We start from the raw sequence: 12797 nt of genomic DNA on the forward strand, positions 1-12797 counted from the left end.
CTTACCCCAAGGAGCAGCCCAGGCAGAAGGAGCTCTCTAATACCATGCCTGGGGCTCATATAGCATTCGGCCCCGCCCAGCACCCAAACCCAATCACCTGGAAAAGGGGAGGGGCAAAGCACAAGGAAGTAGAAAGAAAGCAGGAGCAGCAGCAGCTGTTTTTTATTATTTTCTTTGTTTTTTTTTTTTTTTTTTTTTTTTTTTTTAAGATCTGCTTTACTTGAAAAACATGCAGAGAGCAGACAGGAGACCTAGGGTGTTTCTAGAAGCAACGATCCCCATGCTTTTGCTGCAGCTTTTAACATTGAAAGGACAACACAACCCAGCAAATAACAGGAACTTTTGCAAATGGAATTACATCAAACATGTTCATCATCACTTGCAAAAACAGAGAACCAGCATTCACTAGCACGCCAGCACTGACACCCACCTCCTCCGCAACGCTGACTACTACTGATGCAACATGCTACTGTGCAATACCTCTCTGTTCCCAGCTCCTTTCCCTCATCTGCTCACTACATTTACCTGAGAAGTGTGCCCGAACAGACTTATTCTGCAGAGATGAAGAAGGTGGCCCTGCTCACTCTTGTCACTACTGCACTTATGCACTCAAGGAACCATACCCCACAGTTTCCCAAGAACAACGTACCTGGCAACCCCTCATAAACGTACTTCTAATACGTAAATTCAAGGACATAAAGCCTAGAAGGCTTTATGGTCTAAAGACTCGACAGACAGAAAACACACAGGCAAATCCTCCAGAAATGTAACAACCTGTCCCTAAACTTGAAACAGACTACCCCTTACATTCCCACTGCTGCCATTTTCAGATACACGCTCACACAGGGAGCTTCCATGATACACTTCTCCTAAACCCTGCTCCATCACTTTAACAGCAAGGTTGTGACTTTGATAATATTTGACATACAGGCAAAGACTCACAAAAAGCCCCGTAATTCTGCAAAAATCAGAAGGGAACCAGAACCACAAAGCAAACACACAAAGTAACATCACCATACTATCCGTAAAACTGCCATAACAACTACTCACCTGAGGAAAAGCTGCGTGCAATACAGGCACATACTACTACTAGATTGCTTTACAGTGACAGATCCTACCAGTTGCCACCTCAAAAAGATACGCGTACCGGTTTCTACTGGAAAACGCATCAGTCCATAGACTCTGACCCACCTAAAAAACCCTGAAACTGACTGAGTGAAAAACAAAGCACTTACCACAAAAAGCAGCCCAGGCAGAAGGAGCTCTGTCATGGAATACCTGCAACTCAGTTACCACTAGGTCCCACATGGAACCTGAAGCTAATCACCTGGGAAAGTGCAAGGGGGAAAGCACAAAAAAAAAAAAACCAGAAAGGAGCAGTAGCTGTGGTTTATTTACTTATTTATATGGCTTAGCTCAACAGCATGCAGAGTGCAGACAGGAGAGCTAGGGTGTTTCTAGAAACAAAAACCCCCATGCTTTTGCTGCAGCTTCAAATATTAAAAGGACAAAATGATCAAGAAAGTAACTGATTTTTTTTTTCCATCTGGAATTAGCTCGATCTTTTATTTACATAAAAAGAAAAATCAAGGAGCAGAACAGATTTCACGGCAAAAAAAAAAAAAACAATTCCATACCACTCGCAGGAAAAATCACTTACTTTAGTAGGCTACCTGAGAACCAAAAGGCTATGCTGATGGGTCAAAACACACTACAGGACACTGGGGCCAGGCCCTCTGCTGCACCCACTTAAAACCCATCCCTACACTCACCAAGGTGCAACCCCAACACAAAAAAAACAGACACAGCATTTCAGCACCTGCTTTGTTCCGATTCTGAACACTAACATCACAGCCCACGTTGCCTGGGACACCTGATAAACAGAAGAGAAAGCGGCCATACCGTTTTCAAGCCATCCCTGCACGTGTCGCTCCTTGATCATCTGCAACCTCTTCTCAAATCCTCAACCGCTTCTGTGGAGAGCCTGCCATGGCACCTGCAAAGCAAGATGGATACCCTTCGCACTCACCTCGTGCTACTTGGCTGTTCTGCTCCAATCCAGCTCACAAACAGCCCGCCCTTCTCGTGCTGCTCTTCAGAGTGCAGCTTGGCCCCACTCAGCCTGTGCGAGACACCTGCAAAAGAGAAACAAAAGCATAGGCTGAAGCAGCATCCAAAGCCACTGCACAGCTGGGACAGTTACTCTCAGCTGCGCCCTCACCTCCCCTCAAGGCAGATGCTTCCATCTGCTCTCTTAAGCCAGCTAGAACACCCCTGAAATATAAACAGGATTTTTACTGTACTTGGTGTAGTTAAGTGACTGCAGTGAAAACTGCACCACTAAATTACCTTCTATAGCTGTTCATTACTCACCTTGCCAAAAGCAGCTCTGGTCATCAAGTCCCGTGTCGTACACTGTGTTTCAGCTTTAACAAATGAAAACAGTCACAAGAGAATCAATCATTCAGCTGCTAGCATTAGCACCCATCGCTCAACAACACAAAGGGACCCCATTTACAATATTATCGTTTCAAAACAGAAGCCCCCATACCTCAGCACCTCAGAAGTAGATCAAGCCAGTCACCGAGCTGCCTACCGAGTGCTGAACAGTTCCAGAAGGAGCTCTTTCCTGTGACAGGTTCCTCCAAAGGTTTACGCTCTACTGGGGACAGCATAGAAATAAAAATAAAAGTTTCAAAACCCCATATCTGTAAGCTTTCAAGATTCGACAGACCTCCTCAAGCACACCGTTCCAGTGCTATGCGAGCAGCTGCTCGCAAGCAGCTCAAATCTCCCACGCCCAACATCTGCCAAACACCACAGAGATGACTGTGCCAGCTGCCCTTCAGTACGTGCCCAGAGGCAGACCGGATGTCTTCGCCAAAACAGTCCAGACAATGTATTAGTACACCCATGCAATGCCATGTTAGCTGTCATCACTAACTGCCAGGCAGGACAGCTCCAGACCAAACACATACACACACAGGCACACCACAAACACTACAAACAAAACACACAACACATGGCGCAAGAAAAAGTGACCCCCAAAAGGAAAGCCCTATGGCAACAGCAAGTCAGATACAGGTGCTCTGCACCAGACCCTACCAGAGACTCAAATGTCACGACACGCGACTGGAAGCAGCTTCCAGAACTGGGATGATGGAGGCCTAAAAAGCCTGCCTTCAAGACAAGAGACCGGAAGGATGGGGAGTGAAAACCCCCTAAGAACACACTTAGGAATTCGATTCCCAAGCAAGAGCTCCTGATGTGGCCCAGATGACTTCTGCAAGAGTGAGGATGGAAACAGACGCGATCTCAAACCGAATATGATGCACAAGACCTGAAACAGATCTGCAGTTCAAGCAGCGACTGCAAGACAAGAAGTGCTCGAATCAGAATCACGATGACAAAACAAGCATTGAGGCCCTTCAGCACCGCTACCAAGTCCCCTGTCTAGTCAGTCCGGTGTAAAAAGTTAGGAGGATATCAAGACCTGAGAAGCACAGAACAGACATTGTAGAAGCAACACTACAAGACAGACGAACAGAAGGAAACTGTCCTGCCTGGCGCACGCACTCACACTACAAAATAATCCTGCCTCTTCTATTAGCCTGGTGACCCAGCCACAAGCACCCTGAACGTGACCCAGCCTCAACCACCCTCACAGCGGCACCAAGTATATTCAGCCAGCAGGCACCACGCTGCTCTGGCTCCCAGCTCCCATTAGCCGCCCCAGATATGCAAATACCAGGCGCCCCCCAACTTAGCTCTCAGGCTGCTGCATGGTAAAGTTCCTCCGCCTCAAGAAATGCACAGGCACCGTTTGTCATCTTAGTCAACTGAAGGCTCATCATCAGCTGCAAAAACAGAGAAAGAGCATTCACTAGCACGCCAGCCCCATTGCTCACCTTCTCCACAATGCTGACTACTGCTGATGCAACGTACGATTGTGCTCACGTGTTCCTCTCCGAGTCCAAGCTCCAACAGTGCAGCCAGTATCATCCACATCACCTGGGACAACAAAGGGATTAAATGATAGTTGCATTCAGAACAAATAACCCAATCGTGGTTTCTTGTTGTTGTTGTTTGTGTGTGTGTTTCTTGTATTTTTTTTTTTTTTTTTTTTTAAATCTGCTTTAGCTCAACAGCATGCAGAATGCAAACGAGAACTGTGGAGTACCTAGAAGAAACAATCCCCATGCTTTTGCGGCAGCTTTGAATATTAAAAGGACAATACGACCCAGCAAGTAACTGGAACTTTCTTAACTGGAATTAGCTCATACTTTTATTTGCATTGAAAGAAAAATCTAGGAGCAGAACAGATTATACACCAACAAAATTAATTCCATTCCATCCCCAGAAAAAAATCACATACTCTCATCCCCTCCTGTACCTCAGCCGCTTGCCTGCCCCACGTGGCACATGCTTCCATCTCTTCTCCTTACCCACTTATAGCACCTCTAAAAGGCAAACTGGAGTTTTACTCTATTGGACATAGGAAAATAACTGCAGTGACAACCACACCCCAAAAACAACAGTTACCTCTGCTCATCACGCACCAGAGTCACTGCAGAGGCAGCTCGGGTCGAGACGTCCTGCACTGCGCACTGCATTTCAGCCTGAACAAAGGAAAGACACAGGCAGAAGATAAACATTCAGCTGCCAGTAGTAGTAGCACCCATCCCTCAACAACATAAGCGACCCCAGCTTTACTTTTACCCTTTCAAAACAGCACTCCACTTGCCTCTGGACCTGCAAATTAGGTCCAAGCTTGAAAGGAGCGGCCACCATCATCCACAACACCTGGGAACACAAAAGGACAAAACGACACTGTGCTTGCAAGCACCCACCTGCCACGCTGCTCCTCTATCCCAAACAGTCTCACCTCAGACCCTCACAGGGAAACACCTGAGCGTCTTCACTTCGCTTCGGATAAGGCATGACCAGGCTGGCAACACTCACCTTCCCTCAGAGCTCCATCACACGAGGATATCCCTTCCCTGTCCACGACTGCACACAAAGCACCTGCAGAGACAAGGGAAAAGCACACTCTGAGGCACCTCACAGCCACAGCGTACCTGCTGCAATGCCTCTCTCTTCCCAGCTCCGGTACTTCAGCTGCTCACCACCTCTAACTCAGATTCTTCACTCACAGCACCACTGCAAAATCTGCCCAGGCCACACAACACACACTACACAGGCTACATTGCCTAAGACACACAAGCTGGAACGTTCCCACCCAACAATCAGTCGCATCACACAGGAAGGCTGCCGTACTCTCCGAGAAACCAAACCTACCAGTCCTGAGGAGCTCCCCACCTCCTCCTGCCAACCACACTCAGCAAACACACTATCTACTGCTCAGAAAAACAGAAAGTTAAAACATACACACACAAAAAACAACTGAGCTCCACAAATGCCAAAAAGACATGCACACACAGCAGCCTCGGCAGGGGTAATCAAACTTACCCTTTGCAGATGAAAGAGGTGACTCTGATACAACCCTGCTCAGTCTCTTGGCAATGCTGCATCTACCCTGCCAAGCCACATGTAGCATGAAATGCAGCTGGTTTTAGTCCTCTGGAAAATTACAGAAGTAGGTCTATGCATCTAGAGAATAAATTTAGCTCAAAAACAGAAGAGCAACCCACCACACCAAAAAACAGTGAGCCAGAAACCTCTATTAAACATCCCTCTCCTAAGTGAATTCCAAGCACTTAAAAATTCTAGAAATCTATAAACTCCAGCCTGCCTAGAGAACCCTGCAACTGACTAAAGGAAAAACAAAGCACTTACCCCAAGGAGCAGCCCAGGCAGAAGGAGCTCTCTGATAGCATGCCTGGGGCTCATATACCATTCGGCCCCGCCCAGCACCCAAACCCAATCACCTGGAAAAGGGGAGGGGCAAAGCACAAGGAAGTAGAAAGAAAGGAGCAGCAGCAGCTGTTTTTTATTTTTTTCATTACTATTTTATTTTATTTTAAGATCTGCTTTACTTGAAAAACATGCAGAGAGCAGACAGGTGACCTGTGGTGTTTCTAGAAGCAACAATCCCCATGCTTTTGCTGCAGTTTTTAACATTGAAAGGACGACACGACCAGGCCAGTAACTGGAACTTTTTCAAATAGAATTAAGTCAAACAGGTTCATCATCACTTGCAAAAACAGAGAACCAGCATTCACTAGAACGCCAGCCCTGATACCCACCTCTTGGGCAACGCTCACTACTACTGATGCAACATGCTACTGTGCAATACCTCTCTGTTCAAAACTCCTTTACCTCAGCTGCTCAGTAGCTCCACAGGACAAATGGCCCCGGGCGGCGCCGCGCCGAAATGGCCCCGGGCGGCGCCGCGCCGAAATGGCCCCGGGCGGCGCCGCGCCGAAATGGCCCCGGGCGGCGCCGCGCCGAAATGGCCCCGGGCGGCGCCGCGCCGAAATGGGCCCGGGCGGCGCCGCGCCGAAATGGGCCCGGGCGGCGCCGCGCCGAAATGGGCCCGGGCGGCGCCGCGCCGAAATGGGCCCGGGCGGCGCCGCGCCGAAATGGGCCCGGGCGGCGCCGCGCCGAAATGGGCCCGGGCGGCGCCGCGCCGAAATGGGCCCGGGCGGCGCCGCGCCGAAATGGGCCCGGGCGGCGCCGCGCCGAAATGGGCCCGGGCGGCGCCGCGCCGAAATGGGCCCGGGCGGCGCCGCGCCGAAATGGGCCCGGGCGGCGCCGCGCCGAAATGGGCCCGGGCGGCGCCGCGCCGAAATGGGCCCGGGCGGCGCCGCGCCGAAATGGGCCCGGGCGGCGCCGCGCCGAAATGGGCCCGGGCGGCGCCGCGCCGAAATGGGCCCGGGCGGCGCCGCGCCGAAATGGGCCCGGGCGGCGCCGCGCCGAAATGGGCCCGGGCGGCGCCGCGCCGAAATGGGCCCGGGCGGCGCCGCGCCGAAATGGGCCCGGGCGGCGCCGCGCCGAAATGGGCCCGGGCGGCGCCGCGCCGAAATGGGCCCGGGCGGCGCCGCGCCGAAATGGGCCCGGGCGGCGCCGCGCCGAAATGGGCCCGGGCGGCGCCGCGCCGAAATGGGCCCGGGCGGCGCCGCGCCGAAATGGGCCCGGGCGGCGCCGCGCCGAAATGGGCCCGGGCGGCGCCGCGCCGAAATGGGCCCGGGCGGACTTATTCTGCAGAGAGGAAGAAGGTGAGCCTGCTCACTCTCCAGGCACTACTGCACTTATGCGGTCAAGAGACATTACCCCACTGTTTCCCAAAAACAACTACCTGGAAACACCTAATAAACATACTTCTAATATGTCAATTCAAGGACATCAAGACTAAAAGGCTGCAAGGTCTGAACACTCGACAGACAGAAAACACACAGGCAAAAGCTCCAGAAATATAACAAACTGTCCCTAAACTTGAAACAGACTACCCCTTACGTGCCCACTGCTGCCATTTTCAGATACACGCTCACACAGGCAGCCTCCATCATACATTTCTCCTAAACCCTGCTGCATCACTTTGACAGCGAGGTTATGACTTTGATAAGATTTGACATAGATTTAAAGGCTCACAGAAAGCCCCGTAATTCTGCAAAAATCAGAAGGGACCCAGAACCACAGAGCAAACACACAAAGTAACATCACCATACTATCCGTAAAACTGCCATAACAACTACTCACCTGAGGAAGAGCTGCGTGCAATACAGGCGCCTACTACTAGATTCCTTTACTATGACGGATCCTACCAGTTTTCACCTCAAAAAGATAGGAGTACCGGTTTCGACTTCAAAATGCATCAGTCCATAGAATCTGACCCACCTAAAGAACCCTCCAAAAGACTGAAGGAAAAACAAAGCGCTTATCCAAAAGTGCAGCCCAGGCAGAAGGAGCTCTCTGATGGCATACCTTCAACTCAGTTACCATTAGGTCCCACCTGGAACCTGAAGCCAATCACCTGGGAAAGTGCAGGGGGAAAGCATAAAAAAAGCAGAAAGAGGAGCAGCAGCAGCTGTGGTTTTATTAACTTCCTTATAAGGCTTAGCTCAACAGCATGCAGAGTGCAGACAGGAGAACTGGGGTGTTTCTAGAAACAAAAATCCCCATGCTTTTGCTGCAGCTTTGAATACTGAAAGGACAATACTACCACGCAAGTAAATGAAGCTTTTTCAGCCGGATTTAGCGCAGACTTGTATTTACGCAGGAAGAAAACTCTAGGAGCAGAACAGATTATGCGCCAAAGAAGAATTCAATTCCATTCCACTCACAGGAAAAATCACTTACTTCAGTAGGCTATCTGAAAACCAAAAGGCTATGCTCACGGGTCAAAACACACTACAGGACACTGGGGCCAGGCCCTCCACTGCACCAAATTAAAACCCATCCCTACACTCACCAAGGTACAAGCCCAACCCAAACACAGAAACAGCATTTCAGCCTCAACACAGTTTTCAGAACTGCTGGAAATCAAGCTTCATACTCAGCGAGGCGTGCTCAGGCTACACAAGACAGGGCTTTGGGCACCTCCTTGCCTACCAAAGAAGACAGCCATCAGCACCCGCTTTGTTCCGATTCTGAAGACTAACATCACAGCCCACGTTGCCTGGGACACCTGATAAACAGAAGAGAAAGCGGCCATACCGTTTTCAAGCCATCCCTGCACGTGTCGCTCCTTGATCATCCGCAACCTCTTCTCAAATCCTCAACCGCTTCTGTGGAGAGCCTGCCATGGCACCTGCAAAGCAAGACCCTTCGCACTCACCTCATGCTACTTGGCAGTTCTGCTCCAATCCAGCTCACAACCAGCCCGCCCTTCTCGTGCTGCTCTTCAGAGTGCAGCTTGGCCCCACTCAACCTGTGCGAGACACCTGCAAAAGAGAAACAAAAGCATAGGCTGAAGCAGCATCCAAAGCCACAGCACAGCTGGGACAGTTACTCTCATCTGCTCCCTTACCTCGGCGCCCTCACCTGCCCTCGAGGAAGATGCTTCCATCTGCTCTCTTAGGCCAGCTACAACACCCCTGAAATATAAACAGGATTTTTACTGTACTTGGTGTAGTTAAGTGACTGCAGTGAAAACTGCACCACTAAATTACCTTCTATAGCTGTTCATTACTCACCTTGCCAAAAGCAGCTCTGGTCGTCAAGTCCCGTGTCGTACACTGTGTTTCAGCTTTAACAAATGAAAACAGTCACAAGAGAATCAATCATTCAGCTGCTAGCATTAGCACCCATCGCTCAACAACACAAAGGGACCCCATTTACAATATTATCGTTTCAAAACAGAAGCCCCCATACCTCAGCACCTCAGAAGTAGATCAAGCCAGTCACCGAGCTGCCTACCGAGTGCTGAACAGTTCCAGAAGGAGCTCTTTCCTGTGACAGGTTCCTCCAAAGGTTTACGCTCTACTGGGGACAGCATAGAAATAAAAATAAAAGTTTCAAAACCCCATATCTGTAAGCTTTCAAGATTCGACAGACCTCCTCAAGCACACCGTTCCAGTGCTATGCGAGCAGCTGCTCGCAAGCAGCTCAAATCTCCCACGCCCAACATCTGCCAAACACCACAGAGATGACTGTGCCAGCTGCCCTTCAGTACGTGCCCAGAGGCAGACCGGATGTCTTCGCCAAAACAGTCCAGACAATGTATTAGTACACCCATGCAATGCCATGTTAGCTGTCATCACTAACTGCCAGGCAGGACAGCTCCAGACCAAACACATACACACACAGGCACACCACAAACACTACAAACAAAACACACAACACATGGCGCAAGAAAAAGTGACCCCCAAAAGGAAAGCCCTATGGCAACAGCAAGTCAGATACAGGTGCTCTGCACCAGACCCTACCAGAGACTCAAATGTCACGACACGCGACTGGAAGCAGCTTCCAGAACTGGGATGATGGAGGCCTAAAAAGCCTGCCTTCAAGACAAGAGACCGGAAGGATGGGGAGTGAAAACCCCCTAAGAACACACTTAGGAATTCGATTCCCAAGCAAGAGCTCCTGATGTGGCCCAGATGACTTCTGCAAGAGTGAGGATGGAAACAGACGCGATCTCAAACCGAATATGATGCACAAGACCTGAAACAGATCTGCAGTTCAAGCAGCGACTGCAAGACAAGAAGTGCTCGAATCAGAATCACGATGACAAAACAAGCATTGAGGCCCTTCAGCACCGCTACCAAGTCCCCTGTCTAGTCAGTCCGGTGTAAAAAGTTAGGAGGATATCAAGACCTGAGAAGCACAGAACAGACATTGTAGAAGCAACACTACAAGACAGACGAACAGAAGGAAACTGTCCTGCCTGGCGCACGCACTCACGCTACAAAACAATCCTGCCTCTTCTATTAGCCTGGTGACCCAGCCACAAGCACCCTGAACGTGACCCAGCCTCAACCACCCTCACAGCGGCACCAAGTATATTCAGCCAGCAGGCACCACGCTGCTCTGGCTCCCAGCTCCCATTAGCCGCCCCAGATATGCAAATACCAGGCGCCCCCCAACTTAGCTCTCAGGCTGCTGCATGGTAAAGTTCCTCCGCCTCAAGAAATGCACAGGCACCGTTTGTCATCTTAGTCAACTGAAGGCTCATCATCAGCTGCAAAAACAGAGAAAGAGCATTCACTAGCACGCCAGCCCCATTGCTCACCTTCTCCACAATGCTGACTACTGCTGATGCAACGTACGATTGTGCTCACGTGTTCCTCTCCGAGTCCAAGCTCCAACAGTGCAGCCAGTATCATCCACATCACCTGGGACAACAAAGGGATTAAATGATAGTTGCATTCAGAACAAATAACCCAATCGTGGTTTCTTGTTGTTGTTGTTTGTGTGTGTGTTTCTTGTATTTTTTTTTTTTTTTTTTTTTTAAATCTGCTTTAGCTCAACAGCATGCAGAATGCAAACGAGAACTGTGGAGTACCTAGAAGAAACAATCCCCATGCTTTTGCGGCAGCTTTGAATATTAAAAGGACAATACGACCCAGCAAGTAACTGGAACTTTCTTAACTGGAATTAGCTCATACTTTTATTTGCATTGAAAGAAAAATCTAGGAGCAGAACAGATTATACACCAACAAAATTAATTCCATTCCATCCCCAGAAAAAAATCACATACTCTCATCCCCTCCTGTACCTCAGCCGCTTGCCTGCCCCACGTGGCACATGCTTCCATCTCTTCTCCTTACCCACTTATAGCACCTCTAAAAGGCAAACTGGAGTTTTACTCTATTGGACATAGGAAAATAACTGCAGTGACAACCACACCCCAAAAACAACAGTTACCTCTGCTCATCACGCACCAGAGTCACTGCAGAGGCAGCTCGGGTCGAGACGTCCTGCACTGCGCACTGCATTTCAGCCTGAACAAAGGAAAGACACAGGCAGAAGATAAACATTCAGCTGCCAGTAGTAGTAGCACCCATCCCTCAACAACATAAGCGACCCCAGCTTTACTTTTACCCTTTCAAAACAGCACTCCACTTGCCTCTGGACCTGCAAATTAGGTCCAAGCTTGAAAGGAGCGGCCACCATCATCCACAACACCTGGGAACACAAAAGGACAAAACGACACTGTGCTTGCAAGCACCCACCTGCCACGCTGCTCCTCTATCCCAAACAGTCTCACCTCAGACCCTCACAGGGAAACACCTGAGCGTCTTCACTTCGCTTCGGATAAGGCATGACCAGGCTGGCAACACTCACCTTCCCTCAGAGCTCCATCACACGAGGATATCCCTTCCCTGTCCACGACTGCACACAAAGCACCTGCAGAGACAAGGGAAAAGCACACTCTGAGGCACCTCACAGCCACAGCGTACCTGCTGCAATGCCTCTCTCTTCCCAGCTCCGGTACTTCAGCTGCTCACCACCTCTAACTCAGATTCTTCACTCACAGCACCACTGCAAAATCTGCCCAGGCCACACAACACACACTACACAGGCTACATTGCCTAAGACACACAAGCTGGAACGTTCCCACCCAACAATCAGTCGCATCACACAGGAAGGCTGCCGTACTCTCCGAGAAACCAAACCTACCAGTCCTGAGGAGCTCCCCACCTCCTCCTGCCAACCACACTCAGCAAACACACTATCTACTGCTCAGAAAAACAGAAAGTTAAAACATACACACACAAAAAACAACTGAGCTCCACAAATGCCAAAAAGACATGCACACACAGCAGCCTCGGCAGGGGTAATCAAACTTACCCTTTGCAGATGAAAGAGGTGACTCTGATACAACCCTGCTCAGTCTCTTGGCAATGCTGCATCTACCCTGCCAAGCCACATGTAGCATGAAATGCAGCTGGTTTTAGTCCTCTGGAAAATTACAGAAGTAGGTCTATGCATCTAGAGAATAAATTTAGCTCAAAAACAGAAGAGCAACCCACCACACCAAAAAACAGTGAGCCAGAAACCTCTATTAAACATCCCTCTCCTAAGTGAATTCCAAGCACTTAAAAATTCTAGAAATCTATAAACTCCAGCCTGCCTAGAGAACCCTGCAACTGACTAAAGGAAAAACAAAGCACTTACCCCAAGGAGCAGCCCAGGCAGAAGGAGCTCTCTGATAGCATGCCTGGGGCTCATATACCATTCGGCCCCGCCCAGCACCCAAACCCAATCACCTGGAAAAGGGGAGGGGCAAAGCACAAGGAAGTAGAAAGAAAGGAGCAGCAGCAGCTGTTTTTTATTTTTTTCATTACTATTTTATTTTATTTTAAGATCTGCTTTACTTGAAAAACATGCAGAGAGCAGACAGGTGACCTGTGGTGTTTCTAGAAGCAACAATCCCCATGCTTTTGCTGCAGTTT

General features: G+C 49.7%; 4 long non-coding RNA genes across 4 annotated transcripts; all 4 read right to left on the minus strand.

Moving 5' to 3' along the window:
* Positions 1–1237: 1237 nt before the first annotated feature.
* LOC137855333 (uncharacterized) lies at positions 1238–3845 on the minus strand. The gene is made up of 4 exons (XR_011095684.1): positions 2552–3845; positions 2374–2426; positions 1903–1996; positions 1238–1327 (listed from the first exon to the last, which is right to left on the minus strand). It is a non-coding gene; the product is annotated as an uncharacterized lncRNA (long non-coding RNA).
* Positions 3846–4540: 695 nt separating this feature from the next.
* LOC137855176 (uncharacterized) lies at positions 4541–5843 on the minus strand. The gene is made up of 4 exons (XR_011095563.1): positions 5470–5843; positions 4963–5025; positions 4720–4803; positions 4541–4619 (listed from the first exon to the last, which is right to left on the minus strand). It is a non-coding gene; the product is annotated as an uncharacterized lncRNA (long non-coding RNA).
* A 2310-nt stretch (positions 5844–8153) lies between these two features.
* Positions 8154–9925, minus strand: LOC137855177 (uncharacterized). The gene is made up of 3 exons (XR_011095564.1): positions 9319–9925; positions 9096–9148; positions 8154–8710 (listed from the first exon to the last, which is right to left on the minus strand). It is a non-coding gene; the product is annotated as an uncharacterized lncRNA (long non-coding RNA).
* A 1338-nt stretch (positions 9926–11263) lies between these two features.
* Positions 11264–12566, minus strand: LOC137855178 (uncharacterized). Its single transcript, XR_011095565.1, has 4 exons — positions 12193–12566; positions 11686–11748; positions 11443–11526; positions 11264–11342 (listed from the first exon to the last, which is right to left on the minus strand). It is a non-coding gene; the product is annotated as an uncharacterized lncRNA (long non-coding RNA).
* Between the last annotated feature and the right edge of the window lie 231 nt (positions 12567–12797).

The sequence above is a fragment of the Anas acuta genome, chromosome 4 (genome assembly GCF_963932015.1).
Source record: "Anas acuta chromosome 4, bAnaAcu1.1, whole genome shotgun sequence".
NCBI lineage: Eukaryota > Metazoa > Chordata > Aves > Anseriformes > Anatidae > Anas > Anas acuta.